This window comes from Sciurus carolinensis, chromosome 9, assembly GCF_902686445.1.
Source record: "Sciurus carolinensis chromosome 9, mSciCar1.2, whole genome shotgun sequence".
NCBI classification, from domain to species: Eukaryota; Metazoa; Chordata; class Mammalia; order Rodentia; family Sciuridae; genus Sciurus; species Sciurus carolinensis.
Window position 1 is genome coordinate 8,371,734 of NC_062221.1, and position 15,011 is coordinate 8,386,744.

Below are 15,011 nucleotides of genomic sequence, written 5' to 3' on the forward strand. Positions count from 1 at the left end.
GCACTGCTGTGGTCTCGCTGCCCCCGGGCACGCTCCACTCAAGAGAATCACGGTGGTTACTAAACACACCCAGGAGCAGACTCTGCAGTGAGGACGAGCGTGCAGACGGTCCTCCTGGAATCCACGACCATGGAGGAAATGGGCAGGGGCGAGGTGGAGCAGTGACCCGGCCTCACCAGGGGTCACAGCCCACCCTACGAGAAGTCCTAACGGTGGAGCGACCCTCAGCTGTCCCCAGCAGGGGTGACAGCCGGGCCTTCATGTCCCGCCTTGGTCACTGGTCACCGGCTTGGGCCACGTGGCTCTTCAGCCAAGGCTGCCTCTGGAGGTGGCTGAGCCTTGCTGGACCAAGTCCTCCATTCCCAAGGGGACCTCTGGGAACTGCTGCCCACCAGAGCAAGCCGTCCTGGGCATGAAGAGGACCGAAGAAAGAGCCAGATTCAGAAAGAAAAGACCCGTGATGCAGAGGGAGGGGAGGGAGGCTTGGATGGTGGGTGAAGTGTTTCCTTTTGTTTTTAAAAACAGACAATTCAGCATGAGCCACCCATTCGAGGGAGCTGCCAGTTAGCGAGTTAGCATTCAACCCCGATGAACCAGGAACAGCTCCTCCTAAACACGTTCCAGATGATTCTAAGTACCCGATCTGTGCCAGACGCCATGTGTGTGCCGGAAGGTGAGGGCTAGCACCAAGTTGGTTGTTGAAGATTTGGAAAGGGGAAGGCTAGGGCCAGTGCTGGGCAGAGGAAGAAGACCCCGTCATCTTAAGACAAATGAATAAGCCTCCAGAAAGGGTGGATGTAGGATTATAGGGCCGTCCCAAAAGATCTCCACTGCAAGAGTACAGAGGAAGAGTTTAGCAGAGCCAGTGCTCACAGCTGTGGGGCTAGGGAGGGAGCACCTGTCAGCCACAAGCCGGAAGGTTCAGAGCTGGGATTCAGGCTTTGTCACATGGCATACCTAAGTTGTTTTCACTAAAATAAATGTTCATTGGAAAAATAAGTTAGATATTTAACAACAGACATTTTTCAATGGCAGGATATATTCACCAGGTGTAACCCAGCAACTCTGAAAACCCAACAGCCCACATTGCTATGACATTGGCCTCACCTGGTGGCCCAGGCAATGTGACATCAAGGGCTTCAGATACAGCCAAACATGTAAACTCTAAATCTCCATTCTATGCGTCCAGGAAATAGAAGCTCAGAAATATAAACAAATGGACCAAGATCACAAGGTTGGAAGTGAAAGTTGACCTAACACTTCCATCGTTTCCTCATCCATTGAAGGGTTCTGTTGAAACCTATTTTATTTGCCTACTTTTAGGAGAGATTCAAACTTATCCCTCATAGAGCTCCTGGCCCCAGCTCCCGGGACTTCAAGTACTGTGACTTTCCCATTCGATTGTGGGCAAGGTTAAGGTGAACTTGAATCCAGTCACAGTGTCTACATCTCCTCCTAGAAATTATAGGGCAAAGAGAGGGGGTTATCATGCCTTTTATACAATCTTAGTTCTGTGTAAACTTTCAGTAACATTAATACAACTCACTTTTTAAAAATATTTTTTTAGCTGTAGATGGACACAGCTATTTACTCTTATGTGGTGCTGAGGATTTAACCCAGTGCCTCACACATGCTAGGCAAGCTCTCTACCACTGAGCTACAACCCCAGCCCACAACTCACTTTTAAACCCACACGGGTTTGCATTTTCAAGAGCAAAGTAAAATTATTAGGTGATGATCATTTACACTGTGATATTTTCCAAAATTTCCCTGTGAATGGGAAATATATAACTGATTACATAATAAAATCTTATACTTTGTTCCATTGGAAAGAATCTGGGTTGCAGAAAACAAACCATAGAGTTTAAATATTCTATGATTAACAAGAAGTAAATATACACTTTTTCTAAAAAATTTTTGACTCTGGAGTTTTTATTTCCATTTAAAAAAAAAAAAAAATCGCTCCCTCTTTGAATTCTTACTTATCCTGGCCACCCCACCATCTGCCCGGAACAAGAATCCACACAGAGACTGAACCCCAAACAAAATGAAGATAAATCAAGGTTCCCCGCTGAAGGCTGCTGCGGACAAGGGTGTAACTGTGGGGACACCGCGTCCTGGTCCCCATCACCCTGCTCCTACACCAGGGAATTCTAATTAAAACTGGAGTTCTGTTTTTTAATTAAAATTGAGGAGTTAGAGCTAAATCCACTGGAGAACGTGTCCGCAGGCCATCCAGGAGCTCGCCGCTCCCTGGGGACTTCACCTCTGGTGAGTGAGGCTCCGTGTTTCCTCAGGTGGGGGCCGAGCTCTTCACACTGGAACTAGACCCTGATCCCGCTCTTGTTGTTGTGCAGCAGATGTTTTTAGCAGTGGCCACAATGCCATCTTGCTTTCTCCTTCAGGATCTTAACACTGTGATTGGTAGGCCCGCCGGTCATCTGTGGCAAAATCACCAAAGCCAGCGAAGTTGGCCAAGGTCTCACTTCGTGACTTTCTTTTCTTTTCCTTTTTTTTAGATTCATTGTACACAAATGGGGAACAACTTTCATTTCTCTGGTTGTACACATACTAGAGTCACACCGTTTGTGTAATCATACATGTTCATAGGGTAATGATGTGTGTCTCATTCTATTGTCTTTCCTTCCCCTGCCCCTCCCCACCCCTCATTTTCCTCTATACAATCTATCTTTCCTCCATTCTTGCCTATCTACCCCCCCACATTATGATCATCATCCACTTATCAGAGAAATCATTCTGCCTTTGGTTTTTTTGGGATTGGCTTATTTCACTTAGTATAATATTCTCCAGTTCCATCCATTTACCTACAAATGCCATAATTTTATTCTTCTTTATGACTGAGTAATATTCCATTGTGTATATATACCACAGTTTCTTGATCCATTGATCAATTGAAGGGCGTCTAGTTGGTTCCACAATCTAGCTATTGTGAATTGAGCAGCTATAAACATTGATGTAGCTGTGTCACTGTAGTGTGCTGATTTTAAGTTCTTTGGGTATAGACCTAGGAGTGGGATAACTGGGTCAAATGGTGGTTCCACTTCGTGACTTTTAATAAGAACACATCTGGAACTTGGAAGAAAGCGTCAGTACCTGTTTTCCGGAACTGTAACAGACAGGAAGGATGATGATGGTGACCTTGGCAACTGACTGCACAGTGACTCACCAACTTGGAACCCACAGATTACTCCTCACCAATGACACAGATCAGGCCCCTCTCACCAAGCTGGTCACAGTTAATGGTCACTCAGAGGGGAGCCTGGACCTCAGGCAAAGGGTCACAGAGATCTGACTTTGAACAGTTAAATGGAGACACACATTCTTCATGTTCTCAGATTCTTGTCTCCATTTTAAATCTACTTTAAATATATATGCGTGTAACTATGCACCAGCTTAAGTCCCTTTAGTGTGAAATGGTGACGTCCAACCTGATTATGTCAACACAGTCATGCTTCATTTCCTCAGGGAGGAAAATCTCTGGACTTGGGCTGATCAATGAATGGACGGCTTGGTCATGTTGAACAGCTCCCTAGAGCTAGATTTAAAATCCTCACAGCCTCTGAAAACATCCTTATTTTCTGAATGATGTTTTTTAGAAACACATTATTTTAAAAGCCTTGAATATGATAACCCGCGTCTCTCCCCGGCATTAACAGAAGCATTTTTGGAGATGATGAAGTTCTGTGGTTGCATGTGGGGTGAATGGGTTGGATCTGACTGGCGTGGGCAGTGAGAAGGACCGGCACACAATTCGTTTTTGGTTTTTTTTTTGCGGTGCTGGGGATCGAACCCAGGGCCTTGTGCTTGCAAGGCAAGCACTCTACCAGCTGAGTTATCTCCTCAGCCTGCAATTCGTTTTCAAGCCCCAGCTTTGATACCCACGAGAGCCCTCAGTAGCCCCATCCCATCACCGTGGTGTCTTGTGAGGCCAGTTACTGGGGGAGCTTGGCAAGATAACAGGAAAGGGAAAACCACTCTAGAAGTTCAATATGCCCATTCCATACTCCAAGGAAGCACCTACACATCTCGCTCTTGATTTCCCATGGAGAGTTGATAAATGCTGGGGGAAGAACAATGTGCCTTTCCACTCTACTCTGATGTTACTCAACAGATAAATAAGATGTTTATGGGACTGGGGGTGTGGCTCAGCGGTAGCGCTCGCCTAGCATGCATGAGGCCCTGGGTTTGATCCTTAGCACCAAAAAATAAAATAAAATAAAGGTATTGTGTCAGCCTACAACTAAAACAAGATATTTTAAAAAAATAAGATGTTTATCATTGTCTCTAGTTTTTCTTCTCTTTAAAAAAAATTTCAAACCCTCAGTAACACACCAGAAAAATACACTAAACACTAATATGCCTTTTACCACCTTTGTTTTCTCTTTTATTTCTTTGGAACCCAGTTGAAAGTTAATTGCAAATATCGTGACTGTTTACTCCTAAATACTAAAGTACGTACACCCTAAGAACAAGGACGATCCCCATGCCAACCACAATAATAATGTAGAGACATGTTTACAGTCGTTTGAGGAAGAAGCTCTAAGATGGCGGCAACAAGTGGTGGCCCGTACGGGGAAGCCTATTGACCCGGCAGGGAAACACTGAGGAACCTCGCGGGAGTCTCTGGCCAGAGCGGTTTAAGGGTGAGGGATAATAAGAAGAAATGGGGTCAGAAATTTCAAAGACCCAAAGGACTAAGGTCAAAAAAGATGTATTAAAAAGTAATGGCACGGCCGTGAAGGAGATCACTGCATGGTCATATGTTCAAACTCCAGCAAAGGTAAGCCCAGGGTTTATAGAGGAAGGGCTGCTCAAGGTGCCACAAGGGGATCTTTGTAAACAGGACCTAATAGTGACAGAAAAACAGGGGGTTCCTCTTCCTAAAGGAACGTTTCCTACGTGGCAATTAATTAGGGAAAGTTTAACTTCATCTAAACCTAGCATCCAGGAAAGTGTCGCTGAAAGTGCGGAAGCCTTAGGAGAAGTACAAGAGCGAGAATCTGTTAAACAAGGAGAACAAGGTGAGGAAGAATTGACTTGGTAGTGACTTAGAAAGTAATTACTCGGATAATTTAAGAAAAACAAGGGAAAAAGGTAGGGGAGAGCTAAATCGTTTTCAGCCTTCTGCACCACCATGGGAAGATCCCTGACCAAGGCCATTCAGGCAGGACCTTTCTAAGCGCTTAGACGCCCTTGAATACAAAGAACCCCAAAATTCGTGGGATCTGCCCATATTTGAGGACCGAAACAGACAGAGATATCATCAACCATTAGATTTTAAAACCATTAAAAACTTTAAACAGGCATTTATGGCATATGGACCTCAGGCACCATTTACCATAAGTATGCTTGAGTCTTTGAGTAATTTAAATTTGACTCCTACTGATTGGAAACAGCTATGCAGAGCAGTGTTATCTGGAGGACAATATCTGATTTGGAGAGCTCAGTGGCAAGAAATATCTGTTGAAACTGCTCGCAGAAATGCAGCAGCAGGGTTTCCTGGTAGAAATGTTGATATGCTAACAGGAGAAGGCCAATATGCTCCAATAGATACACAAAATCAATATGATCCTGGAGTGTATGTGCAGATATATACAGCGGCAACCAAGGCCTGGAAAACTTTACAGAGAACCAGTGATCTCCAAGGCAGTCTGTCCAAGGTTATACACAGACCCAATGAACCATACACAGAATTTGTGGATCGTCTCCTACAGACGGGCAAGTAGAGTTTTTGGAGAGGTAGAGACAGCTATGACTTTGGTTGTCCAGCTAAAGATATCAATGAGGCAGTGATTACAGGAAACATAATTGCGGCAGCCATGAGAGGTGTCTCTCCTCTAAATAACTCTGGAGAAGCTTGCCCTAAAGGTTATTTCCTGTGTGGATAACCAGGCCACATGAAGAGACAATGCCCTAACAAGGATCAGGGAGCAGCTTTTGACAAACCTAAGGGCCCTCAACCCCCAAGTAGTTAAAAAACAACCTATTCCTAAAGCTCTGAATGTTTTTTACCAATGGATCTTCTAATGGTACTGCTGCAGTAGTTACTCACCAAGATACTATCATTCAGATTACATCTCAAAAATTGGCTCAATAGGTGGAAATGTGTTGGGGGCTATGCCGTGCGGACAGCGCCAGGATGGCGCCTGGCAGCCACCAGAGGTTGCTTTGATCACATCGGTGGTGAGGAAGTTGATTGACATACGCACACCCAGGTGATTTGTCATTGGCCGTATCCAATTAAGTCCACGCACACGTGTGCACAGGTGCTCCTGCTCGTGCCTGCTCGTTTTGACCTTTACCATGATTGGGCGGCTAACTCTCGCCTTATCTTTGCATGATTGGCGTCAGCCCTACCCTTCGCCTCCTGGAGGGGATATAAGCCAACTCTCCTCGAGCGCCGGGGGTTTTTTTTTAGAGGTTCGTGGTTGGAGGTTGGAGGTTCCAGGTTCAAGGTTCCAGTTCCCGGGTTTCCTGATTCATCAATAAACCATTCCGAATTCAAGAGCCTCGCTACTCTTTTGTCCCCCGCGCCAAATTGACTCCGCTGGATGGCATCAGAAATGGAAGCAGCTGTCATAGCCCTTGTAAAGTTTAAGGAGCAACAAATGAATCTCTTTACTGATAGTAATTACATTGCTCAGACGATTCCCAAATTAGAATTGGCTGGACCTATAGCCGCTCATACTCCAGCATTCAAATTATTTTTACAAATAAAAAAACTTTTATGGGAACGTAAGGAACCCTTGTTCGTTGGACATATTAGACTCACACCAACTTACCTGGTCCTTTACATGAGGGTAATCATAAAGCTGATTTAGCCACTCAGACAGTTTTCGTCTTTTCCTCAGTAAAACAAGCTACTCGTTTTCATGATCAATTTCAGGTTAATAGTACAACCTTACAACACAGATTTAAAATAACTAAAGAACAAGCCAGAACAATTGTTAAAGGATGCCAGTCCTGTGTAACTCACTCTCCAGTCCCTCATGTTGGTATCAACCCTAGAGGGCCTTTGCCTAATCATTTATGACAAATGGATGTTGCACATGACCCCAGTCTCAGTAAACTTAGATTTATTCATGTGTCTGTTTGTGTTAGCATTTTATTGCATGTGTAAGATGTGCCTACGCCAACAAAGGGATAAGATCATTGGAAGAAATGCACTCGCCACCTTAGAAGAAGGAACTTCTTCTCAGGCTTGACTGTCTCAAATGGACGGTTGGTAGTCAAAGACGGGAAAGTCTCCTGTGGCTGACATATCAACCTAAGTCAGGAGCCAAGATGATTATATCAAGCTTCTTGGTTATCCGATGACGGGTAAGAATGTCAGTAAGACATGTGGATGCCTAAGACTGTCACAGTCGATCCAGATGTAGTGATAGCCATCACGCATCCATTAAAGTTTTCTTCACCTTTTGCAACGAGAAGGGGGAGATGTACAGACATGTTTACAGCTGGTTGAGGAGGTAGCTCTAAGATGGCGCTGGTGTTGGGCCAAGAGGTGGCACATAATTAGTGTTAACATGGCGTGATCTCTCATGACCTTTTGCCTGATTGGTTGATGTCTCTCATGGTCAACACATGTTCCTCATTCTTTCTTACTTGGTACCATGGCGCGTGCTCCAATCGTGCTACTTAATCCTAAGCTGATTGACTGCCTTAGTGTATATAAGACATTCTCTTCCTCTGAGAAGCAGCACCTCTGAGAAGAAGCACCTTTGAAAGAAGCACCTTCCTCTAAGAAGCAAGAAAGCACCACAAAAAAGAAAGTACATTCAGAGAAAAATAAAGAAGTTGTTCATTCCCAGTCCGCCTCCAATTCTTTCCCACGGTCTCCTTGCTGCAGGCGGCAACATAATAACATGACACCCCTCAGATTAAACTTATTTCCATCATACGCCCTAACATGCAATCTATTGAAATATCTCCAGTTGGCCGCGATGTGTGTTCTACAGCAATGTTCGTTCTCCATCCAGGATCTAATACAGATTCATGACAGCATTTGATTGCCACTTTCACATCTTTTCTAAAATCACAAGGGGCCCCCTGCCAGGGTTTTTCTTGTTCTTTTATCAAATTTCATTTGGGAAGGGTTCAGGCTGGTAGATTTGCAGGCTGTTCCGTAACTCTACGTTGGAAGGATAATTCCCTTGCAGTCGGATCCCGTGGCAGATTTGTCAAGAACATTGCTTGGGACCTCTCCTTCCCACCGGCACATTCAGAGGTGCGTGATGACCACGGTGAGGCTGAGCCGGCCACCTTGCTTAAGGTGATTGGTGATTCTCTGCCTCCCTTCTTCCCCTCAGAATCATCAAGCGATCCATGATGTGCGTGTATTTATTTAGTCATTCATTTACTCTCAACAGTCATTTTACACCTCGTCATTTTACAAAGCACCCGTTGATGATTCTTGCCAGACTTGATTCCTATTGCAGCGTTCTAAGATGATGACTTTCCATCATTCCCCAGTAGTTTAAAAACAAACAGCCCGGTGGATAGGCATCAGCTGGCTTCGTAGTTCCTTTCTCTGTTTTTTGGACTTCTGGCCTTTTTATGTCTCCAGCCTGAACTTCCTCCCCTCAGTCCAACAGTCACGCTGCCTTCTGCTTGCTCTTATCATTTCTCTAACCGAATATAAGTATTTGAAATCTCAGCAGGATGCAGACACACACCTCTAAGCCCAGCAACTTGGGAGGCTGTGGCAGGGGGTTGCAAGTTCAAGGCCAGCCTGGGCAACTTTGCAAGGCTCTGCTTCAAAATAAAAAATAAAAAGGGCTGGGGGTGTAGTTCGGTGGTTAAGTGCCTCTGGGCTGAATCCTCAGTGCTCTCCTTTAAAATTTTTCCTCCTAGTTTTAGTTCCCAAGTTAGTGTTCATTTTCTTATGGAACATTTTTTTTTTTACTTCCTCGTCTTAATTCTTTATATAGACTGTGTTTAATTTAGAACCAATTATGTTCTTTGCACTTGATACCTCTGCTATTTAACCCAATTGCTAAATTACTGCCATCCACCTCTTCTTCCACACTGATAAAGTGGCACATCAATCCTTCCTGAATTCGAGATGTATTGTGTTCACAGTTGCTTCCTGCACCGTGTTCATTGTAGAAATAAATTAGATCAGCATGCTCGACTTGACTTGCACAAAGCTGTATTGACATTCTGCTTTCTTTCCCATCCTTTAATGAGGAAATTTGTTCCTCCTAAACTTAACATTCTGGCATAAAAACCTGTCTTTTTGTGGGAAATTTTATATAATAAAGCAGACTGAATAATAAGATGAAATCTCACTGTCCATGACCCAGCTACAACCACCACCGACCCTCGATGCTTTTCTTCATATTTTTGAAGCAAAAGCCTAGATATGAGGATTATTCATAATGTAATATTAAAGACTCTAAAAGTTGAGAGAAAAGAGAATCAGGTTAAAATCTGGTTATCGATGTCACAGCATATTTGACATTGTCAGTTCAGCAAATGGCCTCACATGCCTAGAACCATAAGTATTGTGTGGAACTTGCAGGGGAATGAAACGAGAGGTTTACAAGACCAAGAAGTGGTACAAGTTGGATTTACATGCTGCTTTTCACTATTAATTGATTCACAAAACTGCCTCCCTTTAAAAAAAAAATCATATTTATACCACAGAGTCTGGTATCACCAGTTCTCAACTTAAAAGTCACTTACTCTCAAACCATTGCCGGTGAGCTCATCTAAGCTCCCACCCTGAGGCTAAATTTCATACTCCATCAAGTCAAGATGTGACCTCTGGGTTCTACTCCCTGCAACTCTAGGGGCAGGGATGGGGTTGTGGGAACAGCAGAGCAGCCCCTAAGGTTCCTAACCTGGTTCTGAGACAAGCCAGCCAGGGCTTGTCCCCTAAAGCTACCATTTCCCTGAGGACCCCAGGGCTCTGGATACTTACTGCACATTTACTAGTGTCTTAGAAATCTTTGTGTTATGGTTTGGATGTGAGGAGACCCCAAAAGCTCACACGTGAGACAATACGAGAGGGTTCAGAGGGGAAATGACTGGTTTGTAAGAGTCTTAACCCAGTCAGTGAATTAATCACCTGATGGGATTAACTGAGTGGTAGCTGGAGGCGGGTGGGTCTGGCTGGAGGAGTTGGGCATTGGGGATGGGGTTTGGGGGTACAGATTTGTATCTAGTGAGTGGAGTCTCTCTCTCTGCTTTCTGATCATCGTGTGAGCTGCTTCCCTCCACCGCACTCTTTTGCCAGAACGTTCTGCCTCACCTAAAGACTGGAGGAATGGAGCCAGCTTTCTAGGGACTGAGACCTCTGAAACTGTGAGCCCTCAAAGAAGCTGTTCCTGCTCTAAAGTTGTTCTGGTTGGGTCTTTTAGTCACAGCAGTGAAAAAGCTGGCCAAAGCACTTTGTCAATCAAAATAACAACTAGAAAGAGACAATCCAAAGGATAATGATGTTCTGGAGGGAACAGCAAAGCATTGCCAGGGGAATCCATGTGACATACTAAGCTAGGAATGTATTCAGAGGTTGAGGTAAGGGGAAGTTTTCAAAGGCAACAATGAGAATAATAAGATGTTTTGAAACAAGAATCCTTGGCCACAGGATTCCTAACAAGAATGAGGCCATCTGAGAGTGAACACAGTTGCTGGGCAGATGACCTTGTGGGAGAATTTTTTTGTATGGTTGTGGTTCTGGCAGAGTCTTTGTGATGGTTACTACTAGGCCTTTAACCTGGCTTTATTTATTTTGTTAGGGTGGACACAAGTGATAACTTGCAAGTTGTGACAACTTTCACATTGTCAATTGATTGTTAAAATGGTCCATATTGTTCTCTGTATTTTCCAATATCATAAAAGTGCATCGCATGTTGTTTTCACTTTAGATGCAAAAATTCGATCTTCCTGACCAGCGATGGCTTGGGCGCCCGCCCCGCACCTGGGAGTGAATGACCCAGACCTCCTCTTGTCTGCTGTCCACTCCTCCGGGGTGTCTGGAGAGCCCAAATTTCTTCTAATCGCCCAGCTCTAATTTCCGGCGTCTGCTTTTCCCCCTTGTCTTTCCCCTCCTCTTTCATCTCTCTGTAGTTTCAAAAGTGGAGCACACCCCATTTCCTTTGACACTCTTAAGCAACCACAAAATCAAGGTCACTGAGGGTCACAGACTGTTATCGAAAGTTGGAGCAGGGGCAGGCAGTAAATGAGGAAATTTTTGTCCATGCGAGGTTTTGAAAGCACTTATTTGACACCGCGTGCCCATGTTCTCAGTGATCACACATCCCTGAGAGGCCTTGGCTCCCTGGCTTTTCACTCCAACCCCAGCACTTGTTTCTCCACATCCTTCCACTCCAGACTTCTCTGACACCTCCTCTGCCCTCAAACTATTCTGGACTCTGTTTTGAGCTACAGTCCTCAACCCCCCCTATGTAGGGAACATTCCTCAAGCTTATCTGACAGCAATCACTGACACCATGGTCTAAGTAAGCCAAACAGTCTGAACAGAGAAACTGAGGTAATGGAATGAAGGTCTTTGCAGTCGCTGAGGCTGAGTTTGAGCTGAGGGGAGGCCGCGCTCTATCAAGCATGCCAGAAAGCTGTGATGTGAGCTCGCCCGCGCTGCCTTGCCTCATGCTGTGTGCTGGAGCTTGCCATTCCCCCAGTCCTTTGTCTCAGCCCGTTACTGGGCAGAATTGCTTAGGCATGCTTGGTTTGTTTACACTACCTCGACCCTCGATGTATAGTTCACCTATAGGTGACTCTGTTATACTTTAACAAGCATGTTAACCTGATTGGATAATGTGCCTATTTATGTCCTGTGCAACCCTAAATAAAATTAGATCCGTGCCTTCAGAGCTTGCTCTCCGACGCCTGAGTAAGCGCACTGGGTAAGGCTAGGTAGGGTAGGTGTCGTTTGTCCTCACCCTCAGCAAACCCGTCTCTGAATATCTATACCCCTACGCCCACCACTTACCCCCAACCTGCAGATGCCTTCTGTGGCAATCAGTTTTACATCCCACCTGACTCTTGTCAGCTTAGAGGAGGGAAGGTTTATTTTGGCTCACAGGTTTAGAGGATTCAGTCCGTAGTTGGCTGGTTCCCTTGCTCTGGGCAGGGGTGAGGCAGCACATCATGGCAGAAGGGTGTGGCAGAGGACAGCTGTGCAGCTCTAGGAAGGTGGGAAGCAGAGAAAGAGAGAACGGAGCTGGGGGGACATAAACCCTTCTGGGCATGCCCCCAGTGGCCTACTTTCCCAGCTAAATCCACCTCCCAGTAGCCCATCAGCCACCAGTGGACTACGGCTCTGATGGACTGATCTGCTGACCGTGTCCGAGCCCTCCTGATCCAGTCTCACCTATAATATGCCTCACCTCTGAATCTTGCTACATCGTGGACCTGCTGTCTACACCTGAGCCTTGGGGGAATCCAAACATAACGCCTCTCATTTTATTTTACAGAGTAACTCTTCTGCCTCTGACTTGCCTCCTAATTCTGCAGGCCAGGCCCCAGGGTTTCATTTCTCAAACTCAAAGTAATTTGGAAATTGTTTCCTAAATATTTGGTTTCCTATGTAGGAGAAAAATTAGCTGTTAAGTAAACTCATCCCTTAGGCCCAACCCCTGAGGGGGCAGACATGCCTGGGGAGATGCTGGGGGCTCTGGAGCCTCTTCCCCTTCCTCTCCTCCTCTCTTCTGTCACCATGGTTTTCCTGATTAGCTGCCTCTGGAGAAATGACATCACCAACACCCCAGTTAGAACTATTTCAGTTAGAACCTCAGGGATCTATGAGACTGGGTGTTCTCTGAAATCCAGAGCACTCCGCAGGACAAGACGCAGCAGGGCTAACACCAGAACTGACCACAGAGCCAGAGCTTTTCTTTGGGTCTAACGCTAGAATGTCACAGGACCTACTCTACCCCAAACCCTCAACTGTACTCAGAGGAAATAACAGCACTAAGGACTGGATCTTGGCAACCACACCTCATGTTTTCAAATTGTCACCCAGAAAAATATATTAGAGTTGGGCAGTCAGATGGTAAGATGTGTGAATGACTGAGATCTGCAGGCCACATACAGTGCCCCATCTCCTTGTGAGGATCCAGAACTGTATCTATCTGATGCTTCTGACCTTCCTCCTGGGGTCTATCACACCAAAAAAAGGTACCCAAAAGAAACCAGAACTTGTATCTGATGAAAGATGCTCCCAAGGTAAATGTGATTTCCAGATTTACATGATGCATGCTTAAGAGTTGTTGAACAAACAATTCGTAGAAGAGGAAATATTAATGTCTTGGGAACCTATAAAAATATTCAAACTTGGTAATAATCAAATCACTTAAAGTCACATTTAGATAAAAAGACAGTTCACTTAAGTATCTTAGGCAAATTTTTCTTTTTTAATGATAGTAACAATATCTAGGCAAATTTTTTTTAGTAATAAGATTAATAACAACAGTGTGGTAAGACAGATGCATAGATTTTGATGAACATAAACTGGTTTGATGGATCTTGAAAGAAACTAAATAATGATCCTAAGAGTTTAATCAAGTAATTCCACCTGGCAGTGGATTTCAGAAAAATTAGTAACTGTGCAGAGAAGATTTATCACCATGTTATCTTAGGCCACTGGAAAACCAAAAACAAGCAAATGATCTAGAAATGTTGCTGCTTATCATCTTGAGTGTTATTCACCTTTTAAAATCACACCATAAAAATTTTAATGAGAAAACATTCATAATAAAATATTGAGTGATACTAAAACATTCTATAAAATAGAATCTAAAATATTATCCCATTACATATATATGTATTTGAGAAAGAGATTCGTTTACTGAAATGTTAACAGAGACTCTTGGTGGTGCAAGAGTCTTAAGGGTGAGGTTTATTTTTTTATTTGGCATTCGTTTTTTGGTGCTGGGGATGGAAGCTACAGTTTTGTATATGCTAGCTGTCGTTCATTTTCTTTTCTGATTTTCTGTTTCCTCCAAAGTTTCTGTCAAGTTTAAACTACTTTCAGAATCGGGAAAATCACTGACATAGACAAGACACCAGGCCCCATTTAAAGCGAGCCGTGCCGCTCTATGTTCTGCAGCTGCTTCTTCCTGGGGCTCCTGGCCAGGCTGTGGGAATGAGCGCCGGGAGCCCAGGTCATCCGGGTGCTGTCTGCAAGTAACACAAAACAAAAACGGATTCCCGAAATGTAACTTTGACCCACAACGTCCTATTCATACTACTAATAATACAAATCCCCACACGATTATAATTGCCACACCTATTCCTGGGGTTGTCATGGGTACCCTTAGTAGAAGTGCTGTCCAAGAAATAAATCACCCATTTTTAACATTGTTTCTTTGGGAATTTAGATCCTGCATTTTGGATAATACAAAGCCTGGCATGGCTGGGTCCATAAGTCTTCTGTCCCCATGGAAGGGGGACAGGGATGTTGCTGCTTATTTAATAAATGAAGTTTAGTGGCAGCAGTGACGGTAGTCATGTTAAGGATATTCTTCATTTTTCCTCCTTGGGTACAGGGATAAACCTCAGGGCCTTGTGCATGCCAGTCAAGAGCTCTGCCACCGAGCTACATCCCAACCCCCAAGGGTGTTCTTAAGACTTACATAAATGTTCCTCTTATTTCTTGAGGTATGCAGTAATTCTAGTTTAATGACCCATGCGCTGTTTTGTAATGTCAGGTAAACTTTGGAAGCTTTCTTCTCTATGGTATAAATGTCTCCTGGTCGGAAGAGTGACAAATCCATGAGCTGAGGCAAAGCCACGAAGAAGGAAAACTCTAGGACCAAGGAGCCTGGTAGCCAGCAGAAGACACCCTGATGAGGTACCAGGGGAATTCAGCTGGTTCCGTGTGTGAGCTATTTCCTGTCTGTAAACTGACCCTGCAGAGATATCCATACTCTGTCTGCAGTGGTTCAGCAAGACTTCTAGCAAATGGCAGTGGGGTAGCAAAGGGACAGAGAGCCAGTGCAAATTGAAGTCTTGCTCAACTAGGG